Genomic DNA, 22,326 nt, shown 5'->3' with positions numbered 1-22,326 from the left:
AACACTTTCAGTTTAAAAAACAACCATTCACCACTATTGTCTACTTTCTCTCCCTTAGCCAATGTTGCATCCATGCTGCCACTGTGCCTTTAATCCCATGGGCTTTACTTGTGCTAACGTCTATTATGTTATACTTTCTTAAACGCATCTTGAAAGTCCATATATACATCAAGTGCACTACCCTCAACCCTCTCCGTTAGTCAAACACGATTTGCCTTTAACAAATCGGTGTTGACTTTCATTTATTAGCCTATACTTTTCCAAATGCCAATTAATTTTGTCAGGGATTAAAGTTTCCCCACCAAAGACGTTAAGTTGACTGCCCTGCAGTTGCTGGGTTTATCCCTCTCCCCTTTTTGTAACATTGGCAATCTTCCGATTATAGTTATATTCCAGTGAAACTCTGCATTTTCTTTTTTTTTTTAAAAAGATTTAATATATTATGCACTTATTCCAAACCAGGCAGAACAATTCTTGCCTTCTTGGTGCAAGGCTTCCTTGAGTGGAAACGCCGCTCACAGGACAATCGGGCGGAGGGGAGTTCCCTGGTCCTGCCGGCGCTGTCAGCGACGTGCGCAGTGGCGGCGCTGGAGGGAGAGAAGCCGGTGCTGATGGAAGGCGGGAAGAGAGCGAGCTGTCCGCGGGGAGGCTCAAGGAGGAGACGACAGCCGCTGATTCACCTTGCAGTCTGAGAACCCACACAGCAACATTGGGTGAACAGTTGAGGGCAGCTCGAGGCTTTGAGGAGACTATCTTAGCGCTTTCGGTTGTGGTTTTCTTCAAACTCATTGTTATTTTTTTCCCCCTCTTTGGCCAAAGTGCAGATGAAGAGATCGAAGAAATTGCCACTTTGTGCCTCGGTTCATTGGGTTTGGAATTACAAAGCTCTATTATTGTTCAAAATTGAACTCTCTCTGATCCAAATGAGAATTTGCTACCGTCGCCTCTTGGAGACTGTTGTGGATCTGAACCTCGAGCCACCAATTTAAGCCACCAATAAGGAGTTACTGGGGAAAAAACATGTTTTAAGGCATGAAAAAAATAGCCGGTCACTAAAGTGTATTTTACGTTTCCTGAAGAGATAGTCGATATCAAAATGTGAAATACTGAATAATAACATTTCTGTGGACCCCACACGACGCGGTTTTAGAATACCAAGTAAGTGGAGATCCTCAGGTTGTCGTTTGTGTATTTACTGTGATCGCAAAATAGCAGAGAGATGGGCGGCAACTGTTGGAAGCTGTCCGATTTTGTTCTCTTCATTCCACCTTTTAGTATTTTTAATACATGTGTCCGCAGACTGAAAGCGATACCAACAGATTGTTTCTATTACATTTGATGGCTGTATTTAATTCTGAAATGCGTTACTATCAACTAGTTCAGCCGTAAATGTTGGCGTTACTTTATCACAGCTCCCAGTCATTCGAAATGAACAGTTTACCTGATTAATAAACGCCCGTTGTTGACTTTATTTCGATATTTTGGAGACAGTTGAACTATTAAATCAGTGCGTCAGTGAGTGACCCAGCTTTATTGTCGGTGAAGGGCGCCACCAGTGGCCGCCATCGCCACAGCAACATTGGTTTTTCGTCCGCACAATAATCCCTGTCATTTTGGGGATTCCGCTCAGTAGTTCCAATAGTTTAATTAAATACTTATTTTTTTAAAGAATTATTTGTAAATTAATCCATTAAAAATTAAATGACCATTTCTAACCTTGTATATTTTATGAATCAGTTTAGAAAGTTGTGAATCAACAGAAGAAATGTAGAGCTGTCTGCACGTTAAGTTGTCAATTATTTAGTTTTTTAAATGATGATCTACTCAGGATAAACATGATTTTGTCAGACAAGGGAACAGCACTTTTTTTACGGGTACTTACTGACTGCGTCAGTCTTTGGTAAGCCAGATGCAGAGTGAACGAGGAATGCACAGCTAAAGCTATGTACAAGTCAACTTTGTGAGCAGCCGGGTCCTTGCTAATTCATTATTGTATATCTGTTTCCTAAACAATGTCGACATGGGGCTGCGAGTGAAATATTTTGCAGAGACACAACGCAGTTCCATGCAATAACTCATTTCCACCGAGAACATTCATCACAACAAAGCAGGTTTACTCAGGAACTATAAAGGGGCATCGCCTTCACGAAAAAAAAGTATGGCACGCCGTTCATTTTTAAAATAAAACACGCAATGTAATAAAGTAAATTGTGTCACATGTACAAGACGTGGTTTAAAAAAAACGTGATGCCACTGTTCATTTGGATCTTTTCCTTTGCCGAACACCGAAGCATGAAGACAGTGCTCATTAAGAGTTAACAGAGAGATCATTACTTAATCTGATGAGTTTACATATCAACCAGGCATCAGAAATTTAAAGGACATTAAACACATGTGTTGAACATTAAATATAAGTGTTTTAACACTTATTTTATCTGAAAATTGAAGGAATTTTACTATTAGGTTAGGAGCACATCCAGAGAGGATTGCATTTTGGAGTCTCCAGTCTCAAAATTCCCTGATACCTGTACTGACCAATGAGAATCAGATTTTGTAGCAACTGCAGGGTCAACATTCCTGCTGCAAATAATAATGGACGAACACTTAGATAGTTCGAGGGACGGATTAACCCATTTTATTTTAACAATTAAAAAAATATAGCGAACAGAGTTCTGTATTCGGATGCATATAACACTTGCATTCGTTTGCTAGTGTAATTCGAGGTTTATATGCGCTGCACATGGACTTTTACAAATAATTTCCCATAATTTTAATGGCTCCCCACTAATTGCACGAGCTGATAGGATTTAGTGATACATTTTACGAATACTTGGAGGTTCGCCAATTTCTAAGAGTATATTGAGAATTCAGACGAGGGTCTATTAACTTGTCCAATAACTCAGCTTGCTGCCACAGGAAAATACCTGTGCTTAAATTTAAATAGTTCAACAGCATTCTAAACCCCGTCTCCTTGCATACAAACTCCCAGAAAAAGACCATTCCTAATTGTGGCCGAGTCTGTAAACGTCTAGATATTTTTTATGATCAGCATGCTGCATCACTGTTCCATTTAATATATTATTTCTTCTTTAATTCATTGAGGACATTTAATATATTATTTCTTCTTTAATTCATTGAGGACATTTTTTGTATTAAATTTGTTGCGAGGAGCATGTGTATAATTGAAAACTCATTCGAAGTTACTGCAGTACCTGTTATGTCTATTGATAACATTGAAAATACCCATTATAATGCTAACAGTATCACACTATATGATGGACAATAGCTGCTATTTTATAGTGAAAGTTTCTCATCCAATGATTGTGCAATCTGGCCACTGGGTTTCCATAACTTTTTCAAAATGCCTTCTGATTTATTTTATCATTCTTTTTTCAATTAACTGAAATTTCTAACGTCAAAAATGTTTTAAACAATAATATAATTCAATTTATCCACTGAATTGTCTTTTGTGTCATTTAATGTCTTCATTAACATTTTTACTTTAAGTTTTTAGCCTCTCTCAAAAACCTAGTTGTGGACTTGATATTTGTGACTGCTGAATTTGCATTGTGCAATCTGAGCATGTGCAGTGTGGCCAATTGACTAGAATGCATCAATGCCATTCATTTATCGAGTCGGATTGAATATTTTTCTTTAATTTCAAGCAGTAACTTTTACTCAGTAACTTTTCTGCATATAATTTTGTTAAACATGAGTACACATTCCAAAAACCTTATGGAGATAACATTTATATTGAATTTAAAAAAAAAAGGCTGCTTTCATGTTTGTGAGAGAGAAATAAAATTATATAATTCTAATTACACAACTGTTGTGGCTATTGTGTTCTATGAACTTTGGAAAGTGTATTAAGCTGAAGGTGAGAGAGACTGAGGTCAGAGCGAAGGGGAGGGAGAGAAAGAATACAGAGGAAAAAAAATGTTTAAAGAAACAAATTTAATTTTGAAGCTGCCTAATTATCCACCTGTGTTTTGTTGACAGTTAGAAAAAAATAATTGCTAATTATTGCTTACACCTATGAGACATGTTTGCTAATTGTTAACACCTAGGAGACAGAGATAGAGAAAAGCAGATTGTGTCTTGCCTAATTTCTTGAAACGAGTAAGTTGCATTTTGAAAGCAAATCAAGTGAAGAAAACAGAGTAAAAGGAAGGATAAGAAATCATGAGGAAGACTGGAGGGCAATTGGTTGAAGGAGATGCAGTCCCATCATGGAGCAGGGGGGATTGAAGGATGCAATGTTTAAGCAAATAGTTCAAAAGGGAGTAGATAGTGGGAAGCTGAAGGAATAGGGGATTTGATGGAAGTGAAGAAAAGCATGATGACTGGGGGGGTGGGGATGGAGAGGGAGGTATAAGGGCCCACCAGCTATATCCAAAAAGAACGAAGAAAATAAAAAATGAGAAGCAGAAGTCTAAAGAGAAACAAAAAGCAGAAGAGAAGTGAAATGGAAAGACAGAAAGAGACACAAGACAGAGAGAGAAACAGCAAAACAAATGGAGTTGAGGCTAGGTAAGAGAGAGGGCATTTTCTCTGACTTACTGCAAGAGCGGTCAACTAGTACCAATTATTTATCAGTTGCCCACATTAAATTAAATTTGTCACTCATCAGTCCAGTTAATTATAAAATGTAGAACCTTTTGATTCTAATTGCACTGTTCTGCATTGCTTAGCCTGCCCCCTTTTTTAATCATTCACAGGATGTGGGTTCCACTGGCAAGGCCAGCATTTATTGCCCATCCCTAATTGCCCTTGAGAAGATGGTGGTGAGCCACCACCTTAAATCGCTGCAGTCCGTATAGTGAAGATACTCCCAAAGTGTAGTTAGGAAGGGAGTTCCAGGATCTTGACCCAGCGACGATGAAGGAACGACGATATATTTCCAAGTCAGGCTGGTGTGTGACTTGCAGGGGAACTTGGAGGTGGTGGTATTCCCAAGTGCCTGCTGCCCTTCTACTTTCAAGGTGGTAGAGGTCGCAAGTTTGGGAGGCGCTTTCGATGAAGCCTTGGTGAGTTTCTGCAGTGCATCTTATACATGGTACACACTGCAGCCATGGTGCACTAGTGGTAGAGGGGGTGAATGTTTAAGGTGGGGGATGTGGTGCCAATTAAGAGGTTTGCTTTGGCCTGGATGGTATCGAGCTTCTTGAGAGTTGTTGGAGCTGCACTCATCCAGTATTCCATCACATTCCTGACCTATGTGTTGCAGATGGTGGAAAGGGTTTGGTGAGTCACTCATCACAGAATACCTAACCTCTGACCTGTTGATGTAGCCACAGCATTCCTGTTTCTGGCCACTGGTGACCCCCAGGATGTTGATGAAGAGGGATTAGATGATAATAATGCCATTGCATGTCAAGGCAGGTGATTACACTCTCGCTTGTTGGAGATGATCATTGCCCAACACTTGTGTGGCGCGAATGTTACTTGCCACTTATTAGACCAAGCCTGAATATTGTTCAGGTTTTCCTGCATGCTGACACGGACTGCTTCATTTTCTGAAGAGTTGCGAATGGAACAGAACACTGTGCGATTATCAGCAAACCTCCTCACTACTAACCTTATGATGGAGGGAAGGTTATTGATGAAGCAGCTGAATATGGCTGGGCCTAGTACATTGCCCTGAGGAACTCCTGCAGCGATGTCCTGAGATGATTGGCCTCCAACAACCACAACTATTTTCCTTTGTGCTAGGTGTGACTCCAGCCAGTGGAGAGTTTTTCTCCTGATTCCTATTGACTTAAATTTTACTAGGGCTCCTTGATGCCACACTCGATCAAATGCTGCTTTGATGTCAAGGGCAGTCACTCTCCCCACTTGATAGCACTGTCGATGAAGCCACTTTGCTGATGATTAAGAGTAGATTTATGGGGTGATAATTGGTTGGATTGGATTTGTCCTGCTTTTTGTGGACAGGACATATCTGTCGGGTAGATGCCAGTTGTAAGGGGTTTTCACAGGGTTGTTGTGCCTTGGGTGTCTCTCTCTGGGCTTCTGCCCTCACAGCTTATGCCTGGCCTGTGAGGTATCCTGAGTGCTGCAAGAGCACCCCTGGAGAGACTGTGTCCATAGCTTATGAAGGGGGTTTTGAGACTCGTGCGTTCCCACAGCTTATGCGTAGCCTGTGAGCCACCTGTGAGTGTCAAACACTCCTAACCCCTTCTTCCCTAGCCTGTGACACACAGTTGAGCGTTTTCGAGGCGCTCCTAGCTTCCCTTACACGGCTCTGACATAAGACTCACGATCAGGAGATGTAATACAATAGAACTGAGACAAGGTGATTCCAAGAGGATCTTTAGGCTTCCAATTTATTTGACAAGGTGTAACTCAACAAACAGCAATACACCAACAAAACAATCCCCCTAAATCCCACTAAAACGGACCCAACGAAAATCTTTACAACAGTTTAGCAGTACAATGCCCAACCTCCCACCTTTCCTGGCCGAACTGAGTTGGGAGTTCTGGGGACCAGAGGTTATACTCACTACTGTGCCTTCCGCAGTCTGGTGGTTTGTTTCTTCTATCTTCGGTGTCTTCGGACACTGGTTTTCCTTCAGTGTCGAGAGGCTTGCTGGTTGTGGTTGTTGGATGACAAGGGCAGGGAAAACCATCACTCCTTTTTCACTACGTCAGAAACCCCTTTTTTATAGCCAGATTATCCAGTCCGCCTCTCCTGCTGAAGTCGATTCTTCTCATTGGTGGATTTTTTGATTTTGAAAAATGCAGCAGTTTTAGATTGTTTTTTTTTTCCACTGATGTAAACCTACTCAAGGTTTGAGTGGGTGTTGATTGCATTGGCCTCCTGTAGCCATTGTGCTAGTCTGGCCTGAGCCAGATATTTCTATGCCTGATGAAAAAGGTGTTGGAATATGTATGTGGCATTGTTTAAATGCTAATGTTTTCAAGGGGCAAGTTTCGAGGGTATACAGTTCCCAGACAATTTGATTAGTTCCAATGTCCAAACTGGCCCTTTTGATATTGACCCCACCCCTTTTCTTGCAGACCCAACATACACCTTTTAAAAATCCCAAATTCGATTAAAGTTCGTAGTTTCTTCCATGTGCACTTTAGGATTTCAAACTTTCTGGTAGATAGTTCCAAATTAAATTCCCTTTCCTATGAGTCCAAACACTGGGGGGGTTGGGGTCTCCATGAATGCACCCCCTTTTATCCCCTGCAGGCCTTGTCTGCCCCTATAAAATTCATTTGTGTCCCAAAGTTTTCCTTCCATCGGTTTCAATTCACAGCACAGACTGATCCCACAGCCCTTTCCTTCTGGGTAAAATGAGAGGGTTTTCGTCCTCCCCTACACAGTGTTGTAGCTGTACTGGAACAGCTTGGCTAGAGACAAGGCTATTTCTGGAGCACAAGTCTTCAGCACTACAGCCAGGATGTTGTTGTGGCCCGTTGCCTTTGCTGTATCCAGTGCACTTAGTGGTTTCTTGATAGAAGAGACAGGCAGAATGGAAAAGGAGGAGGAGTAGCCCAGATGATAATGGAAGGAATAAAGACAGTAAAGAGAAAGGATCTTGGCTCGGAAAAACAAAATGTAGAATCAGTTTGAGTGGAGCTATGAAAACAACAAGGGGAAGAAAACATTAGTGGGAGAAGTCTATAGGCCCCCTAACAGTGGTTGTTATGTCGGGCAGAGAATAAATCAGGAAATTAGAGATGCATGTAACAAGGGTAATACAGTAATCATGGGGGACTTTAACTTTCATATCGACTGGGCAAAATGAATTTGCAGAAATAGTGCAGAGGAAGAGTTAATGAAATGTATTCAAGATAGTTTTCTAGATCAGTATGTCAAGGAACCTACGAGGGAATTGGCTATTTTAGATCCAGTACTGTGTAGTGAGACAGGGTTAATTAATAACCTTGTAGTAAAGGAGCCTCTGGGGAAATGTGATCATAATGTGATAGAATTTTATGTTGAGTTTGAGAGTGATTTAGTTAAATCCGAAACTAGGGTCCTAAACCTGAACAAAGCAAACTATGTAGGTATGAGAGGCGAGTTGGCTAAGGTAGGTTGTGAAACTAGATTAAAAGATATGACAGTAGAAAAGCAATGGCAAACATATAAAGAAATAATTCATAATTTGCAACAAATATACATTCCCTTAAGAAATAAAAACAGCACGGGAAAAATGGTTCAACCGTGGCTAACAAGATAAATTAAAGATAGTATTGATTAAAGGAAGAGGCTTATTATGGTGCCAAAAAAAGCAGTAAGCCTGAGAATTGGGAGGATTTTAGAATTCAGCAAAGGAGGACCAAGGAATTGATTAAGAAAGGGAAAATAGAATATGAGAGCAAACTAGCAGGAACCAGTGGATGTGTTGTATTTGGATTTTTCAGAAGGCATTTGATAAGGTGTCACATAAGGTTATTAAACAGATAGGACAGATAAATGCCTGGCTGGAAGGATGGTGCAGGAGGGAGGGCTTTAGAATTCTGAGTCATTGGGACTGTTTCTGGGGGTGGTGGGATCTGTACAAGCTGGACGGGTTGCACCTCAACAGAATCAGGACCAATATCGTCACACGGGGGTGGGGGGGGTGCTGCTCGTGCTGTTGGGGAGGGTTTAAACTAGTTTGTCAGGGGGTGGGAACCTAGTAGAAAGTGGAAAGTGAATTTGGAGGAGAGAGAGGAAACAAGGGGGGAACTAGAAAACAGACAACAAGGAAATTTGGCAATGCTAAATTGCATATACTTCAATGCAAGGAGTATAGGGAATAAGGCAGATGAGTTGAAAAGCACAGATAGACACTTGGGAGAATGATATTATAGCTATTACTGAGACATGGCTGAAAGAAGGGCAGGTATGGCAGCTCAACATTCCTGGTTACAGGGCTTTCAGACGGGATAGAGAGGGCGGTAAAAAAGGATGGGGGGGCTCAAAGAAACAATTACAGCTGTGAGGAGGGATGATATGTTGGAAGGATCATCAAATGAGGCCATATGGGTTGAATTAAAGAATAAAAAAGGGGCGATCATACTGCTGGGCATGTACTATAGACCCCCAAACAGTCAGAGGGAAATAGAAGAGCAAATATATAGGCACATTTCTGAGAATTGCAAAAACCATAGGGCAGTAATAGTAGGGGATTTCAACTACCCTAATATTAACTGAGATAAAATTAGTGTGAAATGTATAGAGGGTGTGGAATTCTTAAAATGCATTCAAGAGAACTTTTTTAGCCAGTATGTAGCAAGCCCAGCAAGAGAGGGGGCGGTTCTGGACTTTAGGGAATGGAGTTGGGCAGCTGGAAGGGGTATCAGTGGGAGAACATTTTGGTGCTAGTGATCATAATTCAATTAGATTTAGGGTAGTTATGGAAAAGGACAAAGATAGACCAGAACTAAAAGTTCTCAATTGGGGAAAAGCCAATTTTGATAAGCTGAGAGGTGATTTAGCCAAAGTGGAGTGGAACAGCTACTTGAAGGTAAATCAATGTCGGAGCAGTGGGAGGTATTCAAGGAAGAGATAGTGAGGGTTCATAGTAAGTATGTTCCCTCAAAGAAAAAGGGTGAGTCTAGCAAATCTAGAGCCCCTTGGATGTTAAGTAACATACAGGGAAGGATAAAGATACCTAGGACTCAATACTGCAGAAACTCTAGAGGAGTATAGAAAGTGCAGGGGTGAAATTAAAAAGGAAATTAGGAAAGCAAAGAGAGAGCATGAAAACATTTTGGCAAGTAAAATCAAGGAAAACCAAAAGATGTTTTATACCTACATTAAGAGCAAGAGGATAACTAAAGAAAGAGTAGCTTGAGGAATGGTGCAGGGAGGAGGGATTCAGATTCCTGGGGCATTGGAACCGGTTCTGGGGGAGGTGGGACCGGTACAAACCGGATGGTCTGCACCTGGGCAGGACCGGAACCTAAGTCCCAGGCAGAGTGTTTGGTAGTGCTGTTGGGGAGGGGTTAAACTAATATGGCAGGGGGATGGGACTCTATGCAGGGAGGCAGAGGGAAGTAAAAAGAGGCAAGAAGCAAAAGGTAGGAAGGAGAAAAACAAGAGTGGAGGGCAGAGAAATCAAGGGCAAAAATCAAAAAGGGCCACATTACAACATAATTCTAAAAGGACAAAGAGTGTTAAAAAAACAAGCCTGAAGGCTCTGAGTCTCAATGCGAGGAGCATTCATAATAAGGTGGACGAATTAACTGCGCAGATAGCTGTTAACGGATATGATGTAATTGGGATTGAGGAGACAAGGCTCCAGGCTAACCAAGGCTGGGAACTCAACATCCAGAGGTATTCAATATTCAGGAAGGATAGACAGGAAGGAAAAGGAGGTGGGGTAGAGTTAATGGTTAAAGGGGAGGTTAACGCAATAGTAAGGAAGGACATTAGCGTGGATGATGTAGAATCTATATGGGTAGAGCTGCGAAACACCAAAGGGTAGAAAACATTAGTGGGGGTTGTGTACAGACCACCAAACAGTAGTAGGGAGGTTGGGGATGGCATCAAAAAGGAAATTGGGATGTGTGCAATAAAGGTACAGCAGTTATCATGGATGACTTTAACCTACATATAGATTGGGCCAACCAAACTAGTAGCAATACTGTGGAGGAGGATTTCCTGGAGTGTATAAGGGATGGTTTTCTCAACGAATATGTTGAGGAACCAACTAGAGAGCTGGCCATCCTAGACTGGGTGTTGTGTAATGAGAGGATTAATTAGCAATTTGGTCATCCGGGGCCCCTTGGGGAAGAGTGACCATAATATGGTAGAATTCTTCATTAAGATGGAGAGCGACACAGTTTAATTCAGAGACTGGGGTCCTGAACTTAAAGAAAGGAAACTTCGATGGTATGAGACGTGAATTGGCTAGGATAGACTGGAGAATGATACTTAAAGGGTTGATGGTGGATAGGCAATGGCAGATATTTAAAGATCACATGGATGAATTATAACAATTGTACATCCCTGCCTGGCATAAAAATAAAACTGGAAAGGTGGCTCAACCAAGGCTAACAAGGGAAATTAGGGATAGTGTTAAATCCAAGGAAGAGACATATAAATTGGCCAGAGAAAGCAGAAAAACTGAGGACGAGGAGAAATTTAGAATTCAGCAGAGGAGGACAAAGGGTTTAATTAGGAAGGGGAAAATAGAGTATGAGAGGAAGCTTGCAGGGAACATAAAAACTGACTGCAAAAGCTTCTATAGATATGTGAAGAGAAAAAGATTAGTGAAGACTAATGTAGGTCTCTTGCAGTCAGAATCCGGTGAATTCATAATGGGAAACAAGGAAATGGAAGACCAATTGATCAAAATCTTTAGTTCTGTCTTCACTAAGGAATACACGAATAACTTCCTGAAAATACTAGGGGACCGAGGGTCTAGCTAGAAGGAGGAGCTGAGGGAAATCCTTATTAGTCAGGAAATGGTGTGAGGGAAACAGATGGGACTGAAGGCCGATAAATCCCCAGGACCTGATAGTCTGTATCCCAGAGTACTTAAGGAAGTGGCCCTAGAAATAGTAGATGCATTGGTGGTCATTTTCCAAAATTCCATGGACTCTGGATCAGTACCTAGGAATTGGAGGGTAGCTAATGTAACCCCACTTTATAAAAAAGGAGGGAGAGAGAAAACGGAATTATAGACCGGTTAGCCTGACATCGGTGGTGGGGAATATGGAAAATGCTGGAATCAATTATTAAAGATGTAATAGCAGCGCATTTGGAAAGCAGTGACAGGATCGGTTCAAGTCAGCATGGCTTTATGAAAGGGAAATCACACTTGACAAATCTTCTAGAGTTTTTTGAGGATGTAACTAGTAGAGTGGATAAGGGAGAACCAGTGGATGTGGTGTATTTGGACTTTCCAAAGGCTTTTGACAAGGTCCCACACAAGAGATTAGTGTGCAAAATTAAGGCACATGGTATTGGGGGTAATATATTGCCATGGATAGAGAACTGGTTGGCAGACAGGAAGCAAAGAGTGGGAATAAACGGGTCCTTTTCAGAATGGCAGGCAGTGACTAGTGGGGTGCCGCAGGGCTCAGTGCTGGGACCCCAGCTATTTACAATATACATTAATGATTTAGACAAAGGAATTGAATGTAATATCTCCAAGTTTGCAGATAACACTAAGCTGGGTGGCAGTGTGAGCTGTGAGGAGGATGCTAAGAGGCTGCAGGGTGACTTGGACAGGTTAGGTGAATGGGCAAATGCATGGCAGATGCAATATAATGTGGATAAATGTGAGGTTATACACTTTGGTGGCAAAAACAGGAAGGTCAGATTATTACCTGAATGGTGACAAATTAGTAAAAGGGGAGGTGCAAAGAGACCTGGGTGTCATGATACATCAGTCACTGAAAGTAGGCATGCAGGTACAGCAGGCAGTAAAGAAAGCAAATGGCATGCTGGCCTTCATAGCGAGAGGATTTGAATATAGGAGTAGGGAGGTCTTACTGCAGTTGTACAGGGCCTTGGTGAGACCACACCTTGAGTATTGTGTTCAGTTTTGGTCTCCTAATCTGAGGAAGGACATTCTTGCTATTGAGGGAGTGTAGCGAAGGTTCACCAGACTGATTCCTGGGATGGCAGGACTAACATATGAGGAGAGACTGGATCGACTGGACCTGTATTCACTGGAGTTTAGAAGGATGAGAGGGGATCTCATAGAAACATATAAAATTCTGACGGGACTGGACAGGTTAGATGCAGGAAGAATGTTCCCGAGGTTGGGGAAGTCCAGAACCAGGGGACATAGTCTAAAGATAAGGGGCAAGCCATTTAGGACTGAGATGAGGAGAAACTTCTTTATTCAGAGAGCTGTTAACCTGTAGAATTCCCTATCGCAGAGAGTTGTTGATGCCAATTCATTGGATATGTTCAAGAGGGTGTTGGATATGGCCCTTACAGCTAAAGGGATCAAGGGGTATGGAGAGAAAGTAGGAAAGGGGTACTGAGGTGAATGATCAGCCATGATCTTATTGTATGGTGGTGCAGGCTCGAAGGGCTGAATGGCCTACTCCTGCACCTATTCTCTATGTTTCTATGTTTCTAAGATAAATCTTCATTTAGAAAGACATGGATTAATCAAGGATAGTGAGCATAGATTTGTTAAGGGAAGGTCGTGTCTTACTAACTTGATTGAATTTTTCGAGACGGTAACGTTATGTATGCAATAAAGGTTCAAACTGAGTAGTGTTTAACTAAGCAAGGTACAGCCTTGCTTCTGCTTTATTCAGGCCCAAAGTGCCTGACTCACAAATTGGCTGGCCTTTTATACCAGAGCAGCACCATGTGCATGCTGCTCAGTGGCCTCCAACAATGACACCATCTCAATAGCATGTGCAGTGGCTCGTAAGGTGCTCAATTTAGTTAGGAAGTTACCAAAGTAGTTGAGTAGATCCAGGAACAAACGCAACTCCGTCATGTTCTTCGGCTTGGGTGCATGCTTGATGGCTTTGGTTTTCACGTCAGTATGTCTGATGCCATCAGCGGCGATTTTCCTCCTGAGGAATTCGACCTCCGGTGCCATGAAGACGCACTTCGAGAGTTTAAGTCTGAGTCCCACTCTGTCCAAACGCAGTAGAACCTCTTCCAGGTTGTTCAGATGTTCCTTGAAGTCACGACCGGTGATCAGTATGTCATCTTGGAACACGACGGTTCTGGGAACAGACTTCAGTAGACTTTACATATTCCTCTGGAATATTGCTGTAGCCAAGCGAATTCCAAACGGGCACCTGTGGTAAATAAACAGTCCTTTGTGCGTGTTAATGCACATAAGTCTCTTTGATGACTCGACCAACTCCTGTGTCATATAGACCGACGTCACGGGTGCGGCTCCATTCCTTCCCTCCCGCCGGCAGCAACTGTCATGGCGGCGGTCGCCCTGACGCAGACGCCGATCAAGACAGAGCAGATGGAGACGGAGGCCGAGCCCACCGCCGCCGCCCTGCGCGCCGGGGCGAAGGCGAGCGATGGCCCCGGGACGCTGGCGGAGGTCAAGCGGGAGGCGGAACTCGAAGAACCGTTGGCGGCGGCGCTTCAGCCTCCGCTGCAGGCGCCGCTGCCGCTGCCATCATCGTCCCAGCAGCGCCGCGGCGCCGAGACACCGCCTGCCAGCACTGCAACAACAACAACAACAGCTACAACAACAAAAACACCAGCAACAGGGAGCAAGAGGTGACCGTGGAGATTGGGGAGACGTACCTATGCAGGAGGGCGGACAGCTCTTGGCATAAGCTTCCCCGCCGCGAGATTCCACCACCGCGGCGGGCCAGGCGCGGTCACCTTTTTTACCCGGCCCTGGAATTCCCCCTGCCGCAGACAGTCGTTGAGGCCAGTTCATTGGATATATTCGAATTGGCCCTTACGGCTAAAGGGATCAAGGGGTACGGAGAGAAAGCAGGAAAGGGGTACTGAGGGAATGATCAGCCATGATCTTATTGAATGGCGGTGCGGGCTCGAAGGGCCGAATGGCCTACTCCGGCACCAATTTTCCAAGTTTCTATAGCCTTGTAGTCTCCACAGATTCTGACTGTGCCATCACTTTTCAGCACAGGAACAATAGGGCTGGCTCATTCATTAAATTCAACCGGTGATATGATCCCTTCACGGTGGAGTCTGTCCAGTTTAATTCTGACCTCCCTCATTATATATGGCACTGTCCGATCTTTATGATGGACGGGTCTTGCATCTGAGTTCACGTGGATCAACATCTTGGCTCCCGTGAAGTTGCCAATACCCGGTTCGAACAGCGAGGGGAATTTGTTCAATACTTGGGCACGTGTATCTTCCTCCGACGACAACGCCTTTATGTCATTCCAGTAGCATCTGATTTTCTCCAACCAGTTCCTGCCGAGCATCATTGGGCCTTGCCTGGAACAATCCACAGCAGTAACTCGTGAACTGCACCTTTATACGACAGTTAATTTGTGCACTGCCAACCACCTTTATCAGTTCTTTGGTGTACGTGCGCAGCTTGGCGTTAACAGGGCTCAGCCTGGGCCTCACAGTCTTAGTATCCCACAGCTTATAAAATGCCTTCTCCACCCAGCTCCACTTCCCTGCCCGCTCCCCATAACCCTTTACTCCCTTATCGCTCAAAGATCTGTCTATCTCCGCCTTAAATATATTCAATGACCCAGCCTCCACAGCTCTCTGGGGCAGAGAATTCCATAGATTTACAACCCTCTGAGAGAATAAATTTCTCCACATCTCCATTTTAAATGGGCGGCCCCTCATTCGAAGACTATGTCCCCTAGCTTTAGTTTCCCCTATGAGTGGAAATATCCTCTCTGCATCCACCTTGTCGAGCCCCCTCATTATCTTATATATTTCAATAAGATCACCTCTCATTCTTCTGAACTCCAATGTGTATAGGCTCAACCTAGTGAACCTTCTCTGAACAGCCTCCAATGCAAGTATATCCTTCCTTAAATACGGAGACCAAAACTGTACGCAGTACTCCAAGTGTTGCCTCACCAATGCCTTGTACAGTTGCAGCAGGACTTCTCTGCTTTTATACTCTATCCCCCTTGCAATACAGACCAACATTCCATTTGCCTTCCTGATTACTTGTTGCACCTGCATACTAACTTTTTGTGTTTCATGAAGAAAGGACTGCAGGAAGATATCAATGAACTGGTCAGGTGGGCAGAACAGTGGCAAATGAAATTCAATCCGGAGTGTGAGGTAATGCATTTGGGGTAACAAGGCAAGGGAATACACATTAAATGGTAGGACATTGAGAAGTGTAGAGGAACAAAGGGACCTTGGAGTGCATGTCCATAGATCCCTGAAGGTCATGTGCCCCATCAGTGACAGAAACTGTAGATCCCGCATAGGACTTATCAGCCACATGAAAACTGATTTTTAGTGTGGAAGCAAGTCATCCTCAACTCTGAGTGACTGCCTAAGAGAGAAAGAGAAGGCAGCAGGCCAGGTAGATAAGGTGGTTAAGAAGACATATGGAATACTTGCCTTTATTAGCCGAGGTATAGAATACAAGAGCAGGAAGGCTATGCTTGAACTGTATAAAACACCAGTTAGGCCACAGCTAGAGTACTAAGTGCAGTTCTGGGCACCAAATTACAGGAAATATGTGATTGCACTAGAGAGGGTACAGAGGAGATTTACGAGAATGTTGCCTGGACTGGAGAATTTTAGCAATAAGGAAAGATTGGATAGGCTAGGGGTGTTTCCTTTGGAACAGAGGAAGCTGAGGAGAGACCTTATTGAGGTGTATAAAATTATGAGGGGCCTAGATCGAGTGGATAGGAAGGACCTATTTCCCTTAGCAGAGGGGTCAACAATCAGGAGGCATAGATTTAAAGTATTTGGTAGGAGGTTTAGAGGGGATTTAAGGGGAAATTTCTTCACCCAGAGGGTGGTGGGGGTCTGGAACTCACTGCCTGAAAGGGTAGTAGACAGAAACCCTCACCACATTTAAAAAGTACTTGGATGTGCACTTGAAGTGTCCTAACCTACAGGGCTATGGACCAAGAGCTGGAAATGGGTTTAGGCTGGATAGCTCTTTGTTGGCCGACACAAACACGATGGGCCGAAATGGCCTCCTTCCATTCTGTAAATTTCTATGATTAAATAAAATTGGTGCTCATGGCATTGGGGGTAATATGCTAGTATGGATTGAGGATTGGTTAACAGACAGAAAATAAAGATCAGGAATAAACAGGGAACTTTAACTTTCATATAGACTGGGCAAACTAAATTTGCAAAAATAGTGCAGAGGAAGAGTTCATGGAATGCATTCAAGATAGTTTTTTAGATCAGTATGTCAAGAGACCTACAAGGGAATTGTCTATTTTAGATCTGGTAATGTGCAATGAGACACGGTGGTTACTGCTATCAATACTGTCATGGAAAGATGCCTCGGAGAGGTAGATTGGTGAGGACGAGGTCAAATAGGTTTTCCCTCATGCTGGTTCTCTCACCACTTGCTACAGGCCATGTCTGGCAGCTATGTCCTTCAGGATTCGGACAGAGTGGTCCATAGTGGTGTTACCGAGTCACTCTTGGTGATGGACTTTGAAGTACCCCAGCCACAGTGCAGTCTATGCCCTTGCTACGCTCAGTGCTTCTTCCAAGTGGTGTTCAACATAGAGGAGTACTGACTCATTGGCTAAGGGAGAGCATAGGTGGTAAACAGCACGAGGGTTCCGTTGTCCATGTGTGACCTGATGCCATAAGACTTCATGTGGTCCAGAGTCAATGTTGAGGACTCTTAGAGCCACTCCTTCCTGACTGTGTAGCACTGTGCCACCACCTGTGGTGGGTCTGCCCTGCCGGTGGGACAGTACATACTAGTAGTCTGGGACGTTGGCTAAAAGATATGATTCTGTATGACTGAGTTGTTGCTTGACTAGTCGGTGGGACTGCTCTGCGGACTTTGCATGGTTAACTGGGCTGGATTTATCTTTGTCATGTCTGACTCTGATGCCTAGCTTGATACTGGGTGGTATCCGCTTTTATACTTATTATCGTTTTTCATAGCGGGTTCTTTATATCCACAGCTGTATAAGGGGGGGAGGCACTCTGGTTTCTTGTCACAATGATGCTTGTTTATTTTTATAACCTGCTTCCTCCAGTCTTGCATTCAAACCATATAATTTTATTACATGTGCATCATCTATCCTTGTCAGCACTTTAAATACTTGCATCACTTCCCTCTCAATCTTCATGTCTCCAATGAAAACAAGTTCAGTTCTGCATGTCGATCTTCATAACTTTAACGTAACTTGAGTTGGCCTGACTACTTTTCTTTGAACACTTTCCAATGCATCAATGTCCTTTAGGAAATAAGTTGCTCCAAATTGTATAAAATATTTCAGATATGGTCTCATTAGTGATTTAACAAGCTTGGAATAACGTCTCTAACCTTATTTAAAAAAATGCCCTTGATACATCATAGAATCATATGTTACAGCACAGAAACAGGCTATTTCACCCATCAAGTCTGTGTTGGTAGTTTTCCCACATAAGCCACCTTGTCTATTTGCACTCTCCTACTCACTCCCCATACCTTTTAATAGTCCTCTTTTTCAAGAAACTCTCTAATTCTCTTTTTAAATCATTTATTGGCGCTGCTTCAATATTTGTGGTAGAGAATTGCACATTCTGATCACCCCTCGGTGTAAAAATATATTCCAGCAATTTATTAGTTTTCTTGATAAGAGCTTCACATTGACTGCATTTTATTGAAATTTCCAATCAACCCCAAATGAATGTCCCTTTAAACATTAGCTGGAGGTTATCAATTTATCATAGGCATTTGTTTGTTATTTCTTGTACCTGTATTCATCATTAAACACATACATGTATATCCATCTCCCATTCCTTAACCAATCTGCTTCATTGGTCCCAATCTCGTGAATGCTGTTGATATAATTGTCACCTACTCACATCAACAACTTTTATAATATTACAAGAAGTTTTCTCCTTCAGATAGGTTAGGGATAGTGTGAACAGCAGCGAACCCAGAACAGACTCTTGTCGAGCTGAAATAGTCACTGACCCAGGCAGAATGTTTTCCATTTATTATTACTTTTGGCTCTTTATTGTCAATTTACCATTAGTTTCATGATCCTTAAGATTTTTAAAAATATCACTTATGGAACATTATCAGATGTATTTGGGGAATCCATTCACTGACTAGTCCTCATCCAGTAGTTTAGTTAACCCCACAGATAATTCCACATGATTAATAAGGCATGACCTAGTGATTCTAAGTTCATAAAATTACTTCTTACGGCATCTACCCTTCAGATGAGGATTCATAATGTGCAGTACAATGCTCTCACACAAGTTCCCCAGAATGGATACTGGGTTAACTTGATTTGTAGGCTCACTTTTCTGAACACTGGGATAACAGTTGCCATCCTTCAGTTGTCAGATGCAGCTCCATTATTTCCTTGAGGATTCTAGGTTGTATCCCATCTGGCCCAATTGTCTTTTTGGCTGCTTTTCTGTCTGGTAAGAATATTGACACCAGTCCACATGTGGCAAATACATGTAAGGTTGCAGCTGGATACTGTGAATACTCATTTCTATTTCCAACCATTGGTTTAAAAGGGGAGTTTGGTGGTAATGATGTTCTACCAGTGGGTGGGAAACACAATTAACCCCATCAGGGCATTATAATTTAAGGTTTTAAATAATATAATTTCTTGCTCACTGGATCTTGCACCCAATGATTCAGAAGCTGTAACTTTTCTCTAATCTTCCGTTGCAGAAATACATGCCCATAGGATTAACAATTACCCTTTTTGCAGTAATCTGAAAACTGGATTAACTGTAGTCTTGCATTAGACCATCAAATTGACTAAATGATGAGAGGATTTTTTTTAATCGGCTAAAGCGATTAAAATATCCATTGAAAATAAAGCGTAACATAATACAACAGTTGTTATCAAGTATAAAAACCAAAAATAAATGTAGTCTTGCTATGTTTTCATCATCATAGGCGGTCCCTTGAACGAGGATGACTTGCTTCCACGAGAGTTCACAGATGTTTCAATGAAGGACCCGATGTTCCAGTCCTGAACTCCAGTTGAGGGGGTGGAAGATGCCTGTGCGTGAATTTTTTTAACGTGTGGTGACCGTTGCACATCAGCTACCACATGGGCTTGACAGAGCTAGGCCTTTATCCAGTGGCAAGGATTAACTAGGATGACTGGAGACCTGCTCTGCTGCACGGACCTAGTGCGCACACATATGGCAGTGTGGGCAGGTCCATGCTGCCCCTGGGCCCTCGGCTCTTCTGGGCCCCGTACCCTCATTCACCGCACCTCCGCCAATGTTTTAGTGCAATGTAACAGCATAACTATTTCATCTGATTGCTATATATAGCAAAATTATAAAAGCGTTCTTTTAAAATACTTTCTCAATTTTGCTCGAAACAGCATACATTGGAAACCTTTGAACCATATTTATGAAGTTTCTAACACATAATGGCCAGAGGAGATCTACCTTGTATTGAGCAAGATCTGTAACAGGCTAATTTATCCTTTTCAATTACTTAACCTGTAGCATTGAAAGTGTCTCTTCATATACATAGAATCATACAGCACAAAAGGAGGTAATTTAGCCCATCATGCCTGTGCCGGTGTATTGTCGTGCAGTGCCCGTAATAATGCTCTGCGATAGCAGCTCCTTTCTTTCTCTACATCACATGATTCTTTCAACTGACCACCAACCTTTCTAGTATTTATTCAGAGTCCTCTTTTACTTGATCCTTAAGAAGTTGTAAATCAGGCAAAACTTTATAAGGTTACATCTGCAGATACAATTAGCAATGCTTATACAGTATATGCTTGAATAAATCTGTATTTTAAGTAGAGCTTGAAAAACTTTTTATGATCCTGTTGTTAAATTTTACAAACCCATCTCTAGGATATCATGTTCTGCAAACGTGTCTGCAGAGGTACCAACAAACCCATTCCCCGTTAATCTATTAATCCTGGAAATTAACTACTTGAAACTATTGATTGGAAGCTACTGTTTAACCTTTTCATCAAAAATGATGAGCACAGTTACATATTTGTGATAAATGGTTAAATACAATCAATTTTAGCAATGCTGTAATGTTGGATTAAGTCACTCTCAGCAGCACTACAGTCTGTTTCTGATAATTCGGTCATTTATTGTGCTGAATTACCCAGTACATTGAATTAAATAACTGTAATAAAATAGCAGTTTTTTCAGCACAATTCAAATTCATATTATCCAGTAATTTGAATGAAGCATTGTAGATCACAGGAGTAGGCAGCAAATCCAACTAGAGAATAGCCATTTGTTCCTTTTGTGGCTGCCTTTAAGAGGAAGAGTAGAATTTATAGCACCAGAATATCTTACATAGGCCTAAGAGAGCAGCAATGTATTGATGACTGAGGCTCTCTAAGGAGCTACTCATAGAAATATTAGACAATAATATGTAACTTAAGGGTGTCCTTTGTGATTCAAACTGTTCTGCCTGCATCTGCAAAGTGTTGCAGCTATTTTTGAATGTTTTGTTACTGAGTCATTCCAATCACCTGGGTGAGATTTCTCTGGTATTAGTCAAGGCAGTGCATTTACCTGCATCCAAGAAGTATGCTATCCTTGCAGAGCCACTAGCTTATCTATTTCTATAAAGGTTCAGCAAATCATTTGGCGACAACACAATTTCATGCTATCCGTGACTTCCGCAGGGTCCTCGGTATGATTGATTGCACTCACATGGAGATAGTTATATGCACATAATACCTGCTAAGATAGCTGCTGCAGTGCAATTTTCATAAATATTCGAGCTGAACTCATGTCACGTTCTTCCTGATAGTTTTTGCTCTGGCAACAGCTATTTATACATACATCCCTTTCAAGTGCAACTTCTAGGCATGTCCATCGATGGATTGTATAGTTAATGCAACAATCTACATCGTTTGCCTGTCTTCTTCATGTAGCACTTGATGAAATAAAGTGTATAAACTGCTGTGCAGAGATATTTTAATATATATATATAGGGGATGCTAATACAATGATTGGCATCTTGACCAAGCTGGGTTCTACTGCAGAGGGCTGTGGAGTGGCCATGCTTTCTGCAGTTATCTGCAATTCAGTCATACAGTTACGTAGCAGATGTGATTTTTGGATTCCATAGACACTCCAAACTATACAGGCTGCTTAGCACACTCTCAGATGACTACATGAATTGCTGATAATTGCTTACAAACTGCAGTGGGAAGCATGCGCTGTGAAATCCAATCTCTTGGCTCACTAATTGAAGGAGCCCTGAACTTGGTTCTCTGGCCAGCAGGTTGCAGTTTCTTTTTTCTCCTCACTCTTGCTCTGTGCTTCACTAAGTGCTCCCTCTAGCAACTCACTACCTGACTCCCAGAGTACATATATCTCTGAGGGTGCTTGATAATGCAGAGCTGGCATAAGGTGTGATGAGCTGCTTGTTTGAAGCTGATAATTTGGACAGACTAAACATCTCCTGTTTGGCACCTAGAGAGAAGAAGATGATATTTTGGAATGCTGACAGGAAGACCGGCCTTGAAACAGAACCTTACATCGGAATATATTGTCATGTATATAAATGTAAGTTGACGTTGAAGGACTGAATGAGTGCGTGAATAAGAAGATAAGGAATGAAAAGCAAAACATGATACTAGCCACTAGTTTGGAGAAGTCAGCTGCCTTCCCCACCTTCAGTTCCTCCGTTACCTCCACTTTCAGAATCGCAAAGGACCTCTCCTCAGAAGAGCCAAGGAATGCAGTGCTGGGGTAACCCTACCTGTCTGTAGATATTGGTGCCGGTTATGTGCGGCTATCTACTGCAAGCGCAT

The 22,326-nt window shown here is 42.4% G+C and overlaps 1 protein-coding gene across 1 annotated transcript in view; it reads left to right on the top strand.

Annotated features, from left to right (window-relative positions):
- Nucleotides 1–536: 536 nt before the first annotated feature.
- Nucleotides 537–22,326, top strand: part of trpc4b (transient receptor potential cation channel, subfamily C, member 4b) — a 184,299-nt gene continuing 162,509 nt past the window's right edge. Inside the window, exon 1 of the mRNA XM_070892375.1 lies at nt 537–1,158. The gene's annotated coding sequence lies outside the window, so the exon portion shown is untranslated. The remainder of the gene's footprint in view (nt 1,159–22,326) is intronic.

This window comes from Pristiophorus japonicus, chromosome 10 (genome assembly GCF_044704955.1).
Source record: "Pristiophorus japonicus isolate sPriJap1 chromosome 10, sPriJap1.hap1, whole genome shotgun sequence".
Lineage (NCBI taxonomy): Eukaryota > Metazoa > Chordata > Chondrichthyes > Pristiophoridae > Pristiophorus > Pristiophorus japonicus.
Note: the sequence above shows the minus strand (reverse complement) of the source record. Positions and strands in the feature narration are given on the sequence as shown.